Genomic DNA, 13,586 nt, shown 5'->3' with positions numbered 1-13,586 from the left:
AAAGAACAGGTGAAGGCAGGGAGAAGACGGCCATCTATGGGCCGAGAAGAGAGGCCTCAAAAGAAACTGATTCTGCAGATGCCTTGATCTTGGACTTCTTGCTGGCAGAACTCCAAGGAAATAAAGTTTTGCTGTTTCAGTCATTCTGTCCGTGGGTCTTTGTGATGGAAGCCCTGGAAAGCCAACATGCCACCCTATTATGTTGCCTCCCAGCAATTCCAGGTCTTAGACAGTAAGTGGCACGCTGCACTGGTACTTCAAGGCCCGGATCTACCATCTCAGATTTAAGATGACACAGGGCTCCCCTGCGTTGGAAGCTTAGCACATCTGGGCCACACACCACCTTCTGTCTTGACTTGGGAATGAACTTCTAGTACACACAGAATAGGTGAGTGTGTGAGAAAGTCCCATAGAAAGCCTTCCCAGGTGGGCACAGGGACCGAGGGGACTGGAGGCAGTGAGAGGAGCTGCGATGTGGGGTCAGTGCTCTGTGGGGGTCTTCAGGACTCTGCGATGCCATCTACTCTTACAGCCCACAGCAAAGGGGAAAGGTGCTTTGTTTATCATATGCTCACAAGCCAGAAGGCCATGGGCTCAGAGGACTGCAGAGAATAGAACCTAAAGACTCCATCTGGCACTCCTATCTTCCAGGACCAGGGAGAAGCTGAACGTGCTGTGTCTTGGCAAAGCCAGGGCAGACCCCAGTATGGGGCTCCATCCTGAGCCCTCACTGTGTGTGGAATAGGTCATGCCTGCATCCACCAGAGGATGAATAGAGGCTGGAAGCAAGCAAGTCAGCTGAGGAACCAGGATGGAAATGGGGCTGCACCATCTCTATGGGGGAACGGGGGATGACCTGGATTCTGACTCCTTCCAGCTCCAAGTCAATTATTCATGCAGTAGATAGTCTTTGTGTTGGGAAGTCAGGCTTCAGCACATGCCCTTTGGAAGAAAGCATCTACTTGGCATTTCAGGCCTTTTGTCATTTCCCCTAATCTTTCCTAATCTTACTCTTTCCCCTTTCCCTGCATGTCCTCTGCTCCTGCCACACTGTCCTGCTTACCATCCCTCCATCACACCTTTTCATTTACTCATTCTTGAATTCATTGATTTATTTAAAAAATTTCTTTTATTGAGCACCTACTATGTGCTGTGCTAGAGGAGCTGGGAACTCAGAATCGAGCAGGACTTGGTCCATGCCCTTGTGTAGGTTTTGGTCTAGAAAGGAAGGCAGATCTGTGTGTTCACCCCGTTGAGCACACAATACTAGGGTGCTGTGTTTTATCAGAAAGTGCTGAGGCTATGAAAGGGTCTAAATGGCTTCCCAGGCTAGAGGCAGGGCACCAGAGAAGACTCCTGGAAGACATATGGTGGAGTTGATCAGAGGAAGAAGTAGAGAGAGAACATTCCACAGAGAAGATCAGCACACACAAAGGCCAAGGGTCAGAGGGCCCTTGGTGCAGTTGAAGAACTGAGTGGCCGCCACTTGCAGTCTGAGTCATACCCTAGAGCTATGGGAAGCCCGTGGGCTTGTTTTGTGTTCGGCTAGTGTTGATACATCACTATCCATGGAGCTCTCTCTTTTCTCTTTACCTATGGCCCTTACCATGATGGAGCTTTTAGTCTGGAGCAGGGGTTGGCAAACCTTTTTTGTAAAGGGCCAGGTCATAACTGTCTTAAGCTTCGCAGACCATATAGTCTCTGTTGCAACTCCTCAACTCTCCCGTTGTCCTGTAAAAACAGTCACAGGCAATATGTAAATGACTGAGTGCAGCTGTGTGCCAGTAAAACTTTATTTACAGAACCTGGTGGTGGGTTGGATTTGGCTCCTGGGCTATGACTTCTGATCTAGAAGAAAAGACAGACCTTGAACAAATCTTGATAACCTGGTGGCAGCTCTCAGCAATTATTTTTCTTCCACTTTCTGGACCACAGTGCAGAGGGTTGAGTTACTCTGCAGTTCATGAAACATTACCTCATTGATTCATGCCAGGCTCCTCTTCTCATTTATCCACTTAGTTTAAATTCCCATCCCATCCCCCTCTTCTCACAGGCAACTGCTCCAACGCATCTGCTTTGTATCCTTGAAATTACATGCATCTCTCTAAAGCACGTTGCCTTGTGTGATGTATTCTAAACTTATATAAATGATATTGTGCTATCAACTGTTCTGTTTCTTACTTTTTCCCATTCAGCATTGTGTTTTAAAAATCTAAGCTGTGTGTACATCTAGTTAATTGTTTCCAAATGCTGCAAAACATTTCACATCGTACATCACTAAGTTTTCCTTACTCATTTCTCTGGTGATGGCCACTGAGTTTGCTGCTAGTTCCCCCCAACTCCTGCTCACTACAAGCATCCTCCTGAGTTTCCTGTGTGGATGCTGCACACCCCTGGCTTTCCCCCTTGGCATGCCCCCTGGTTGTAACATTTGTCCACTGGACGGGATCTGGTAAGCCTGGTGCTCAGTAGAGTCAATAGTATCGGGTGAATGAATTAGTTTTCCTGGAAAGGACTCTGCCAGCTTCCTTTTTGTCTGTCAAACAGTCTAGTAGAACACTTGGTATGTCCTGGTTGTCTCCAAACAGCAGATTTAGCCCCCACCATGGCAGCACCTGTTCTGTGGGGCGTCTTTTCCCTGGCAAGGCGCTTTCCCATTATTGCTTCTTATGTAGTAACTGACTGTTAGGTGGGCTGATTCTTTTTCATATTGCAAACTTGGGGAGCATGATGGCTAATTTTGTATGTCAGTGTGGCTAGGCTAAGGTGCCCATTTGTTTGGTCAAATGCCAGTCTAGACGTCACTGTAAAGGCTTTTTTTTTTTTTTTTTAGATTAACATTGAAGTCAGTAGATTCTGAATAAACATATTATCCTCCAGGTCTTAAGAGAAAAGACTGAGGTCCCTCGAAGATGAAGAAATCCTCATGAAGATGAATCCAAAGGCAGATTCAATTCTAGCTGTCTTTGGACTCAAGACTGCAACATCAACACTTCCCGGGGTCTCCAGTCTGCCCACCTCTCCCACAAATCTCAGATTTGCCAGTATCCATAGTCATGAGCAATTCCTTAAAGTAAATATTTCTCCGTTTCTTTCTGGATATGTATAGGTTGGGTTTCTCTGGAGAATCCTGACTAATACATGAAGGGTCAAGATAAGTCTACTCCAGGGTAAGATCTTTCTCATGATATTTAAGACTTGAAAGGGACTTCAGGAGACTCTGTCTGTGACAGCATCTAGGAGTGACTCCCAGCAGGTGCCACCCTACACAGACGTGGGAAGTGCCAGCTCATGTTCCTCAAATCTGAGTTGAATCAGTGGGCTTTAAACTCAGTGAAAACCCACATCATTTCTTTCCTCCATCTGACTTTAGAATGTAAAATCCCTCCAATGGATTCAGGGAGCAAGCCTCACTTAAGCCTTGATCATTATGAACCACTTGTCAGACTAAGCTTAGCCATCCTACAAGGATCACAGCAGCAAGCCACATAGTGCTTTACTGCATGGCCTCTCAGAGCCCACAGCACCATACAATGGTTCCAAGGGGAAAGGCAGTCTGCCAGCTGATCCCTGTTATTTTTTCAATTTATGCAACACCTATTACTGGGTCCCAGGCACTCAGTAAACTGCTTTTAATTTTCACAACAACCTTGCAAAGGCAGCCCCCTTAGTTCCATTTTATAGATGAGGAGATGGAGCCCGTGTTGTTAAGTCACTTGTTTGGAGCATTCAGAGATGGGTAGTGAAGGCGGATTCAAGCCCAGGTTTGGGTTGTGAGGCTTGTGATCAGCCCATTGTGCCTCGACTTTTATTCATTCATCCATCCATCTATCCACCCACCCACCCCCACCCACCCTGCCATCTATCCATCCATTATCCATCCATCCATCCATCCATCCATCCATCCATCCATCCACCCCTCCACCCATCCATCCATTCTCTCTTCAGTGCCAGGGTATGTTCTAGGAGTGGGAGGATCTGGAATAAGATATTTCCTTTTTCTTCAAGAGGCTCACAGGCACATTGAACAATAATGGGATGGTGAAACAGTCCTGACTTGGGGGTGTGGGCAAAATGAGTGTAGAAGTGAAGACACCATTCTTTCCTGGGGTTGTGGCGGGAGGCTGGTAGTTTCAGCAGGAGAGTGTGGCAGAGCTCCCAGCCCTATATGTATACAGGGGGCCATTGGTGGCACTGGAGGAGGGGCTGCCTAGGTGGAGTGGGGACCCCAGAGGCAGCAAGGACATTGCAAGAAGAGGGAAGAGTATGTGCAGAGGCTGTTTGGAGAACTGGTCACTGGGCTGGGGTGGGTGTGCAGAGCCTGTGCTCAGGGATGAGGTGGATGAAGCTGGAAATGCAGGCAAAGGAAAGAGCTGGAAGGCTGTGCTGAGTGTCCTGGACTCAGCCATCATCCTAGGGATCACCTGGGGCTTTTGTTGTGGGCCAAGACAAGGGTGAGGCAAGTGAGACACTCATTTTATGTGCAAATTTTAAGGAGAAGCCAAAAAAACTCAGTTATCAAGATAAATGATATCAGAAATCAGTGCAAAAATGTCCATGATGAGCAATGGAGCGAAGAAATTTTGAAATGAGGACAGGAGTTGACCCTGCACTTGGATGACTCACCTTGCTCATCTCAACCTAAACCTGGCCCTGCTTTTGTTAAAGACCCAGATTCCTGGTTCTCCCCATGGACCTGCTGACTCAGGCTTTGCAGAGGAGAGGCCCTGTTATTTCCTAGTGCCCCGGGTGATCCTCATGGTGGTGTTTCTTCTTTCTAAACTGGTTCGTGGTTAACAACCACCTGTGGGCATTCAGTAAAAAACAGAGATTCTTGAGTCACTCCCGGACCTTTTGCATCTGAATCTGCCATACAGCAGCCCAGAAGGCTGGAGATTGAGCATGAGCCTAGGGAGCTTCACACTGTCTGGGCAATGGGGCAGGCAGTGGGGAATGAAGAGGAGGCTTTTAGGCCAATGGGTCTTGCTTTGGTTGGCACAGATATGGGTGCCATTGTGGCTGAGTTTTCCCACTTTTCAATTTCTAAATGGGAAAATGTCCTGGTTGTTAAAGACTGCACACTACACCCCTACAGTAGGTATTCTAAGAGACTGCTTATACAGAAAGCCCCAACTCCTGGCCCAAATTTCAAGGCCTTACACGTGTGGCCCTCCCTCTCTCTCCAACAGGCTATCGGCCCAGGAGCCTCATCATTGTCTCCATCAGGGCTTCCTGCTTGAAGCCTCTTCCCAGGCAGTTCCCCCTGCTAAAGCTCCTCGCCATCTCCCCTCTACCACTATCAATGCTGCTCCGTCCTTAAGGCTCAGGTGGGCCCTTCCTCCCCAGGAAGCCCTCCACCCCCCAGAATGGCACTGCCATGGTGACTGTTCTGTCTTCTGAAGTCTCCACCTCTCCCTCTGGCAAGAACAGTTCTGTCTCTGCTTTCACACGTTCTTGTGTCTTTGTCCTACCCTCGAAGCTTCCTCTGGTTCTTCTGCCTTCCAGGGGTGCTCCTCTAGAAGCAGCGGGGCGCTCCCCAAATTTCGTGGCTGCAGATTCTGAAAACTTGGCTTGAAGTCTTGGCCCCACCTCTTCTGGTGACCTTGGACACATCCTCTGCCCTTTGGTTTCTTGGCACAAGATCTAGCTACCTCAGTGGGGGTGTAAGAGCTGGAGGAGATGGTGTCACTTGCAGGGGGAAGTGCATGATGCCAATGAGGTCACTACCATTCCTAAGTTAGAAGCCTGCAAGCATTTGCCGAGGGCAGGGAGGGCATCTCAGGACTCCATCTTCCCCTCCTCGTGGACAGCAGTTCCGTGAGCCCCAACTCACTGGCTGGGGACTTGCCTCCCAAACCAGCACCTTGTCCTCTTCAGCAGGAGGTTGAGGGGGTGATTCTAGCCATCCATTCTTTCCACGCATAGGGCAAACTTAGGGTGGAAATGTTTTGAAAGGACTTGTTGATAGCTTACTTTATTCTACAATAAGAGATTTTACAAAGATTCAAAGGGAGGTAGAGAAAGTTCATTTTAAATTGTCTTTGATTCAGTTTTTAGGATTCCAGGAGCTTCTGAAAATCAGGCTTTTATGGAAGGCACTTGGAAGGAGGTGTGTGTTTTAAATTGCTCTGCAACATGAACATTTTTCAAAGAGACACAGTTCTCTCTTCAAGTGTCACACTAGGAGAAACAAATGCTGTCTGAGTCAGGTACTCTGTCCTCGGGGCGTGGGAGGTGCTGGGAGGCCCAGGATGGAATGGGGGAGCTGGGACCTAGATCCGATCCTCTTGTGTGTTCCGGTACCGGATGCTGGTGTTGGCTGAACAGACCCTGCTCATGGTTTCATCTCGGTAAAGACAGAGTAAGGGGGGCTTGTTTCTTTGTGTAGAGAGGCTGCTGGTGAGTACGAATGGAAAACTCGATTATCAGTGAGGTTAGGGGCAGGGTGAGAGGTCAGGGCCGAATGCCCGCGCTTCCTCTGGGTGCTGAGAGAGCTGCTCCTGTCTGCACTGCTTGGGAGGAGGATGCATTGTTCAGGGTCAAAGGTTGTGTGTCATCAAAGGCGGTCCAGGAATAAAGGGAGCCCTTCCCAGGGATTCTAGGATGGCCTGTGGAAACCCAAGGCAATTCATGCTCAGATGTGCCTCATACCCAACAAGTCTAGAATTCTTATTACAAAATTCACAAGAGAATGTTTCTTTATCTTAGGATAGCTTTCAAAGACTTAGGACTTGAAGGTGGAGAGTTTGGAAACACTCTCCATCTATCCTCCTCAGCCAAGAATTCTCCCCTTCTGGGGCAGAGGCTACACATGTCTTCCTTTTTTGAGAAAAAAAAAAAAAAAAAAAAAAAAAAAAATTCATTAAAAAGTTCTTTGTATAAGTCTGGACACCCCAAAGATAGGACCCTAGCTGGCCTTGTTTCACACTTATCTTTTCCCATGGGAATATTTCCTTTGTAGACAAAAAACCACACACACAGTAACTTGAGAATTGGAAGTTAAATCTGAACAATAACATGGCTAAAGGATTGTGTAGAAAAACCATAAAGATGGGAAGAAAAAAAGAAAGACAATCTACCAAAAGACAGAGAGGTAAAAAGCAAGACAGAAATTTAGAGGGAAGGAAAGAAAGTTTATGCGTGAACCCAGAAGAAAAAAAAAAATACCGCACGGGCAGATGCAGCCAACTATCATCTGCTGATTTAAAATATGACGAACATTCCCAATTGCAAGATTCTGAACTAGAGGGGAGAAAGGAGTTTTCCAGCAGGTATATATATTTTTCAATAATCATTTCTTGTTTTTTACAGTGAAGTGCAAAAAATGAACAAAGAGGCCCAATGATGCAACTGCTTAACTTTTCAGTTGTCAACGCACATTAAGCACAAAGAGGACAGAGTTGATGACATACCAGGAACATTCTTTACTTCCAGAACAGGTCTGAGTGCCAGCAGAAGACTGAGGTGAGGCCGACTGAGCCAGAGGCACCACTTCAATAGGTCACTGGTCTCTGCAGGCGAAGGAAAAGGTATAAGAGTTCTCCCTGCATAGATGCTATCTGTGACTTGGATGTTTTCTTTCTAATAAAAATGCATCAAACTGTTCATAGGAATCTAGCTATATGTAAGAAGTCTGGATTATCTGCCTGAGAGAACTGGCCAGTATCTCACCCGTGAGCACCAGAACCCATTTCTAGATTACTAAGAAATGAGCACAAGAACACTGTGTATAAGGCACTGTGTTCCTAGACCTTTCTGAATTTTACTTAATGCAGGTTAACTTCATCAACCCTGGTGAAAATGTCACCTCCTCTAGGAAGCCTTCCCCATTTGCCCTGTCTCAGAGACACTTGACTCCATGGGCTTCTCTGCAGTTCTGTTCTGTGTACGACTGCCTAGTGCCCAGCCTTCTTGTGATGTTCCTTGCTTATGTCTTGTCTCCCCATTTGATTTGGAGGGTCCTGGGCAGGGACCACTGGGCTGGGCTACAGTAGGTCCCCTGTAAAGACCTGTTGAGTAATTAGAAGAGACAGTGGCCCCATCTGGGTGAATCCTGAATTTAATCAATTTCCTGGATCCTTGTTTATCTTGCAAGTAGGATAAGAATGTCATTGAAATCCTATCATGTAGTCATGGAAGGGCTAATACAGTCAGTGTACTACTACTCACTAAGCATACTGTTTAGCTCAGCGGTTTTTGGTTTTGTTTTGATAACAAGGCTGTCTCTATGAAAGAAGCAGGGCATTGTTTAATATTCTAATGCAGGCTCCTTATTTCACGACATACTGGTAGTTACACTTGGAGCTGCAGTGAAATGAAACATCTAGGCCAGCGCCGTGGCTCACATCTGTAATCTCAGCACTTTTGGAGGCTGAGGCAGGTGGATCGCTTGAGGTCAGGAGTTTGAGACCGGCTTGGCCAACATGGTGAAAACCCGTCTTTACTAAAAATACAAAAATTAGCCTGGCCTGGTGATGCATGCCTGTAGTCCCAGGTACTTGGGAGGCTGAGGCAGGAGAATCGCTTGAACCCGAAAGGTGGAGATTGCAGTGAGCCAAGATGGCACCACTGCACTCCAGCCTGGGTGACAGAGCAAGACTCTGTCTCAAAAAAATTAAAAAAGAAAACAGAAATAAAACATATAGCCTCACCCTCTTCATTTGACAGATGTGGGCTTTGAGGCTGATAGAGAGGTAACTTGTCCATGATTACACAGCAAGCAATAGAGCTGCAGTTGGTACCAGGGCCTCACAACACTGGATCTATAATCATAATAAAACACCACCAGTGTCAATGCGTGTAAATTTCACACCCCTTATCACACTGCATCTACAAAGTAGTGCTGAGAACTGGGCATGGCAGGCATTAGTCTCTCCACGAGGAAACAGGCTCAGAGACTCTAAAGATCCGTCCAAATGCATAGAGTGGGGAAGTAGTGAAAAGAGGACGTTAGGATATCCCAGCCATGCCCACGTTCAGAGCTTGTTCCAACACTTAGTCTTCAGCTGAGCTCACTATTTCAGTCCTACATGCTCCAGCAATGGCCTGAGAGGTGTAGGTACATACCGAATGTCCAGGTCTTGTTAAAGATAACTGCAGGATGGGCCAGGCGTGATGGCTCACGCCTGTAATCCCAGCACTTTGGGAGGCCGAGGAGGGTGGATCATGAGGTCGGGAGTTTGAGACTAGCCTGACCAACATGGTGAAACCCCATCTCTACTAAAAATACAAAAATTAGCCAGGTGTGGTGATGGGAGCCTGTAATCCCAGCTACTCAGGAGGCTGAGGCAGGAGAATCACTTGAACCCGGGAGGCGGAGGTTGCAGCGAGCCAAGATCGTGCCATTGCACTCCAGCCTGGGCAACAGAGCGAGACTCCATCTCAAAAAATAAAATAAAATAAAATATAAAAGATAACTGCAGGATGAATACACAAGTGCTACTTTAGAAATTGAAATGCTCCAAGTTTTTAGCAGTTTCATCTGTAATAGAACTCAGTTTCTAAGAGGCTCTACACCTGTGTCTTCTGGTAACATACCTACTAGCTATCTCAAATCTGTTTTTGAACAAAATATGGAGAAGATAATACCTCAAAATGAGCCTTGATTTACACAGCAGCAGGCAAGTCTCTGATAGAAAATACTTTGTAAATCACGAACCTCATGCAAATGCTAGGTATTACTTATATTTTGAAGCCTGGAACAATGAGACATTTGACATTTTTCAGTTAGAAGTATGGAGCTGAGATACTTGTCCATTGAAAACATAGCACAACCCATAAAATCGTATTTTTTTAAATTTTCTTTTCTCTTCTTTTGTTTTCTTTTTTTTTTTTTTTTTGAGACAGAGTCTCACTCTGTCACCCAAGCTGGAGTGTAGTGGCACGATCTCAGCTCACTGCAACCTCTGACTCCCAGGTTCAAGTGATTTTCCCGCCTCAGCCCCCTGAGTAGCTGGGATTACAGGTGCCTGCCACCATGCTCAGCTAATTTTTGTACTTTTAGTAGAGATGGGGTTTCACCATGTTGCCCAGGCTGGTCTCAAACTCTTGAACTCAAGTGATCTGCCTGCCACAGCCTCCCAAAGTGGTGGGATTACAGGCGTGAGCCACTGCATCTGGCCTAAGTTTCATTTTAACAACACAAATTAGTTCAATCAAATATCTTAAATCTTAAAATGAAATCTTTTTGAACAGAAAACCAAATACCACATGTTCTCACTTATAAGTGGGAGCTAAACATTGGATACTCATGGACGTAAAGATGGGAACAGTAGACACTGGGGACTGCTACAGCGGCAAGAAAAGGAGGGGTGGAGGGGGCAAGGGCTGGGAAACTATTGGAGACTATGCTGAGTACCTGGGTGGCAGGATCAATTGTATCCCAAACCTCAGCATCACACGATATACCCAGGTAAGAAACCTGTGCATATACCCTAAGAATCTACAATAAAAGCAGAAATTAGTAAAAATAATATAAAATAAATGTAACAAAATAAAAAATACTTTAAGCAAAGCAAGCCACACACAGGAACCAAGAGGATCCTTACAAACATTGCTTCTTCCTCTGGAGCAGACACCCACCAAGCCGACAGCCACAAGTAAGTTTCCTTGCAATTTTAAAAGCCAAGGATTTGCCACACTTTTGTAGACCTCACATAAGCTCTTCATTGCACTTGGGAAACCTATGAACACTTCATTTCTGCTCATAACTTCCTGTCTGGATGTTGGCATTCAGGGGGCCTGAGAAGGGGTTTGTGGCTGCAGGGCCCCCCATGCTCTGCGGCTGCCAAATAAGGCCTCGTTTGTTACAATGAAGTGAATCAAGCTGGCTGATAGGCCTAAGTTCCCTTTTCTTTTTCCCCAGGAGAAGTTAGACTCCTCAAGTGTGGAGTCTAGATTTGCTGGAAGGATGCTTAGCTAAACATAGTCCACAGAGAAGGATGGGGGAAGATCTTTGTTTTCTAGGCCTGTGATTTTTCTAATTTAAGTGGCCAACATATGATCTTTTTAAGGAAAAAGGTCTTTACACCAGCTTGGACTGCAGCGGAAAACTGGGAATTCCTTGGCAGAAAATCTCTATTCGATTTATTTTTATTTTTATTTTTTATTTAGAGACAAAGTCCCAGCCTGACCAACACAGTGAAACTCCGTCTTTACTAAAAATACAAAAATTAGCTGGGTGTGGTGGCACGCGCCTGTAATCCCAGCTACTCAGGAGGCTGAGGCAGGAGAATCGCTTGAACCGGGAAGGCAGAGGTTGTAATGAGCCAAGATCTTGCCACTGCACTCCAGCCTGGGTGGCAGAGCAAGACTCCGTCTCAAAAAAAAAAAAAAAAAAAAGACAAGGTCTTGCCCTGTCACCCAGGCTGGAGTGCTGTGGTGCAATCTCGGCTCACTGCAGCCTCCACCTTGCAGGATTAGGTGATCCTCTTACCTCAGCCTCCAGAGTGGGCGTGCACCACCAGGTCTGGCTATTTTTTTTTTTGTTTTGTATTTTTTGTAGAGATGGGGTTTTGCCATGTTGCCCAGGCTGGTCTTGAACTCCTGGCCTCAAGCAGTCCACCTGCCTTAGCCTCCCAAAGTGCTGGGATTACGGGTGTTCGTCACTGCGCCCGGCCTCTATTTTAATTTTTTTTTTTTGAGACAGAGTTTCACTTTTGTTGCTCAGGCTGGAGTGCAATGGCGTGATCTTGGCTCACCACAACCTCCGCCTCCCAGGTTCAATTGATTCTCCTGCCTCAGGCTCCTGAGTAGCTGAGATTACAGGCATGCACCACCAAGCCTGGCTAATTTTGTGTTTTTAGTAGAGACGGAGTTTCTCCATGTTGGTCAGGCTGGTCTTGAACTACCGACCTCAGGTGATCTGCCCCCCTCAGCCTCCCAAAGTGCTGGGATTACAGGCGTGAGCCACCATGCCTGGCCTTCTATTTTAATTTTAACACTACTTTGCAAACTCAACTCACACGTTTTTGGAAAGATTTCAAGGTCTGCTGCCTCTGGGATGAAATGGAAACTCCTAGGCTAGGTCTGAGTGACAGCAGCGTAGCGTGGCCATAGGCAGAAGAGCCAGGCTGTGGAAGTGGCTGGAATTTGGTCCCAACCTTGACCAGGTACACCCTAACAGTGAGCCAGGAAGGTTGCCCCACTTCCTGGAGGCTCAAGGTCTTGATATCTGAGATGGGGCCAATGCTAACATCCAAACTCTTAAAAGTTATTGTGAAGATTAAAAGAGATAATGAATAAAATGTCTCACCCCCAAACACTGATGACCTCATCCCTCACCCCCTTTTCCTCTTTTTAATTATCTTTCCTGCCTTTTTCTTTCTTCTTAATTCATTGAAGTCACACTCAGAGGAAGGCCCTAGACACGAGGGGACCATGTTGAATTCCATGAGGTTCCAGTCCTCCAGGAGAACATCTCCTGGGGCAAACGCACAAGTGAATGGAAGGATGGGGTACACAGGCTGTCCGCAAGCTCAGAGGAGGACCAACTAACCTGGCAGTTCCCACTGTCCTTCTGGGCCTAAGTGACTCCTTTCCTAGCTTCGTGTCTACAGTTTTATTCATACCTATTGTCCGTCTTGCAAGGAATATCCTTCAGGCGTTTGGGGGAAAATGGGTGTGTACACAAAGAGAGGGAGAGAGAGAGAGAAAGAGAAAGAGAGAGAGAGACACTAATCCTCTGTTCCCTGACCACCCAGGGCTCCAAAGAGAAATGGAATAGGACATGGCAGCCACTGTCCTTCCACTCCTGGAAGCACATGACAGTTGTCCGGAGAGCAGGTCAAGAGCCATTCGTGGTGACAACATAGGACTCCAGTGCAGGGAAGAAAGGCAGGCAGGAGAGTTCTTATGATGTGTGGGTCACTTCATGGTCAAGGCATCCGAAGGGAAGAGGATTCAGCTGGGTTTGTATACAGAAAGGAGGTTCCAACAGGTTAGTGCTGGTGAACCCTCAACCCCTCCTTTGGGTCTTTAGAGGAACCCGGAAGTGGCTACCTAGGTATTGGGCAGACAGGGTCCTCAGCCAGTCCTGGCCCCACCAAGGTGAGCCGTGGGGGCTGTGGCCAGGATTCGGGGGCCTTCTCTCCACCCAGCCTTTTGGGCCTTCAAGGGCTGAAGCAGCAGCGGGGTAGGCCACGCTCAGTGGATACGGCTTATCAAGTGCCCGACCCCCATCTCTCTCCTGAGCACAAAAGCCTCTTGTGTGGCTGAGTGCAGAGAGCGGACACAGGCCGTCCTCTCTTCTCTTTGTCATTAACGTAATCTATTTGATCTTGAGGGTGGTTTTGTTTCAGTCTTTCAAGGGGTGAGGGGGACAGAGGGTGGCATTTCTTCTGACTTTGAAGAGCAGAATGAAAGGGTTAAGCAGGAAAATTAAGCCCCAGAAAAAGATGCATCTGGGATCCTCTCTACCTTGTCAGAAAAGAATTTATGCTCAGACCTACAGGAAATTCACCTATTCTTTGGAAAGAAAGTGATTTTGTTATCATTATTGCTACTAATATGATCATACTTGTTTACATTTATTTATGTACTTCCTACCTCTTTTTCAAAAGGATTTTAACATACCAGTAAAACAGGTT

The 13,586-nt window shown here is 46.7% G+C and overlaps 1 long non-coding RNA gene across 1 annotated transcript in view; it reads left to right on the top strand.

Annotated features, from left to right (window-relative positions):
- Positions 1 to 7,717, top strand: part of LOC129468251 (uncharacterized) — a 34,886-nt gene extending 27,169 nt beyond the window's left edge. The window contains exons 3-4 of the long non-coding RNA XR_008652581.2: positions 2,881 to 3,073; positions 7,312 to 7,717. This is a non-coding gene — a long non-coding RNA (uncharacterized lncRNA). The remainder of the gene's footprint in view (positions 1 to 2,880; positions 3,074 to 7,311) is intronic.
- The last annotated feature ends 5,869 nt before the right edge of the window (positions 7,718 to 13,586 follow it).

Source organism: Symphalangus syndactylus, chromosome 18 (genome assembly GCF_028878055.3).
Source record: "Symphalangus syndactylus isolate Jambi chromosome 18, NHGRI_mSymSyn1-v2.1_pri, whole genome shotgun sequence".
Taxonomy (NCBI): Eukaryota; Metazoa; Chordata; class Mammalia; order Primates; family Hylobatidae; genus Symphalangus; species Symphalangus syndactylus.
Note: the sequence above shows the minus strand (reverse complement) of the source record. Positions and strands in the feature narration are given on the sequence as shown.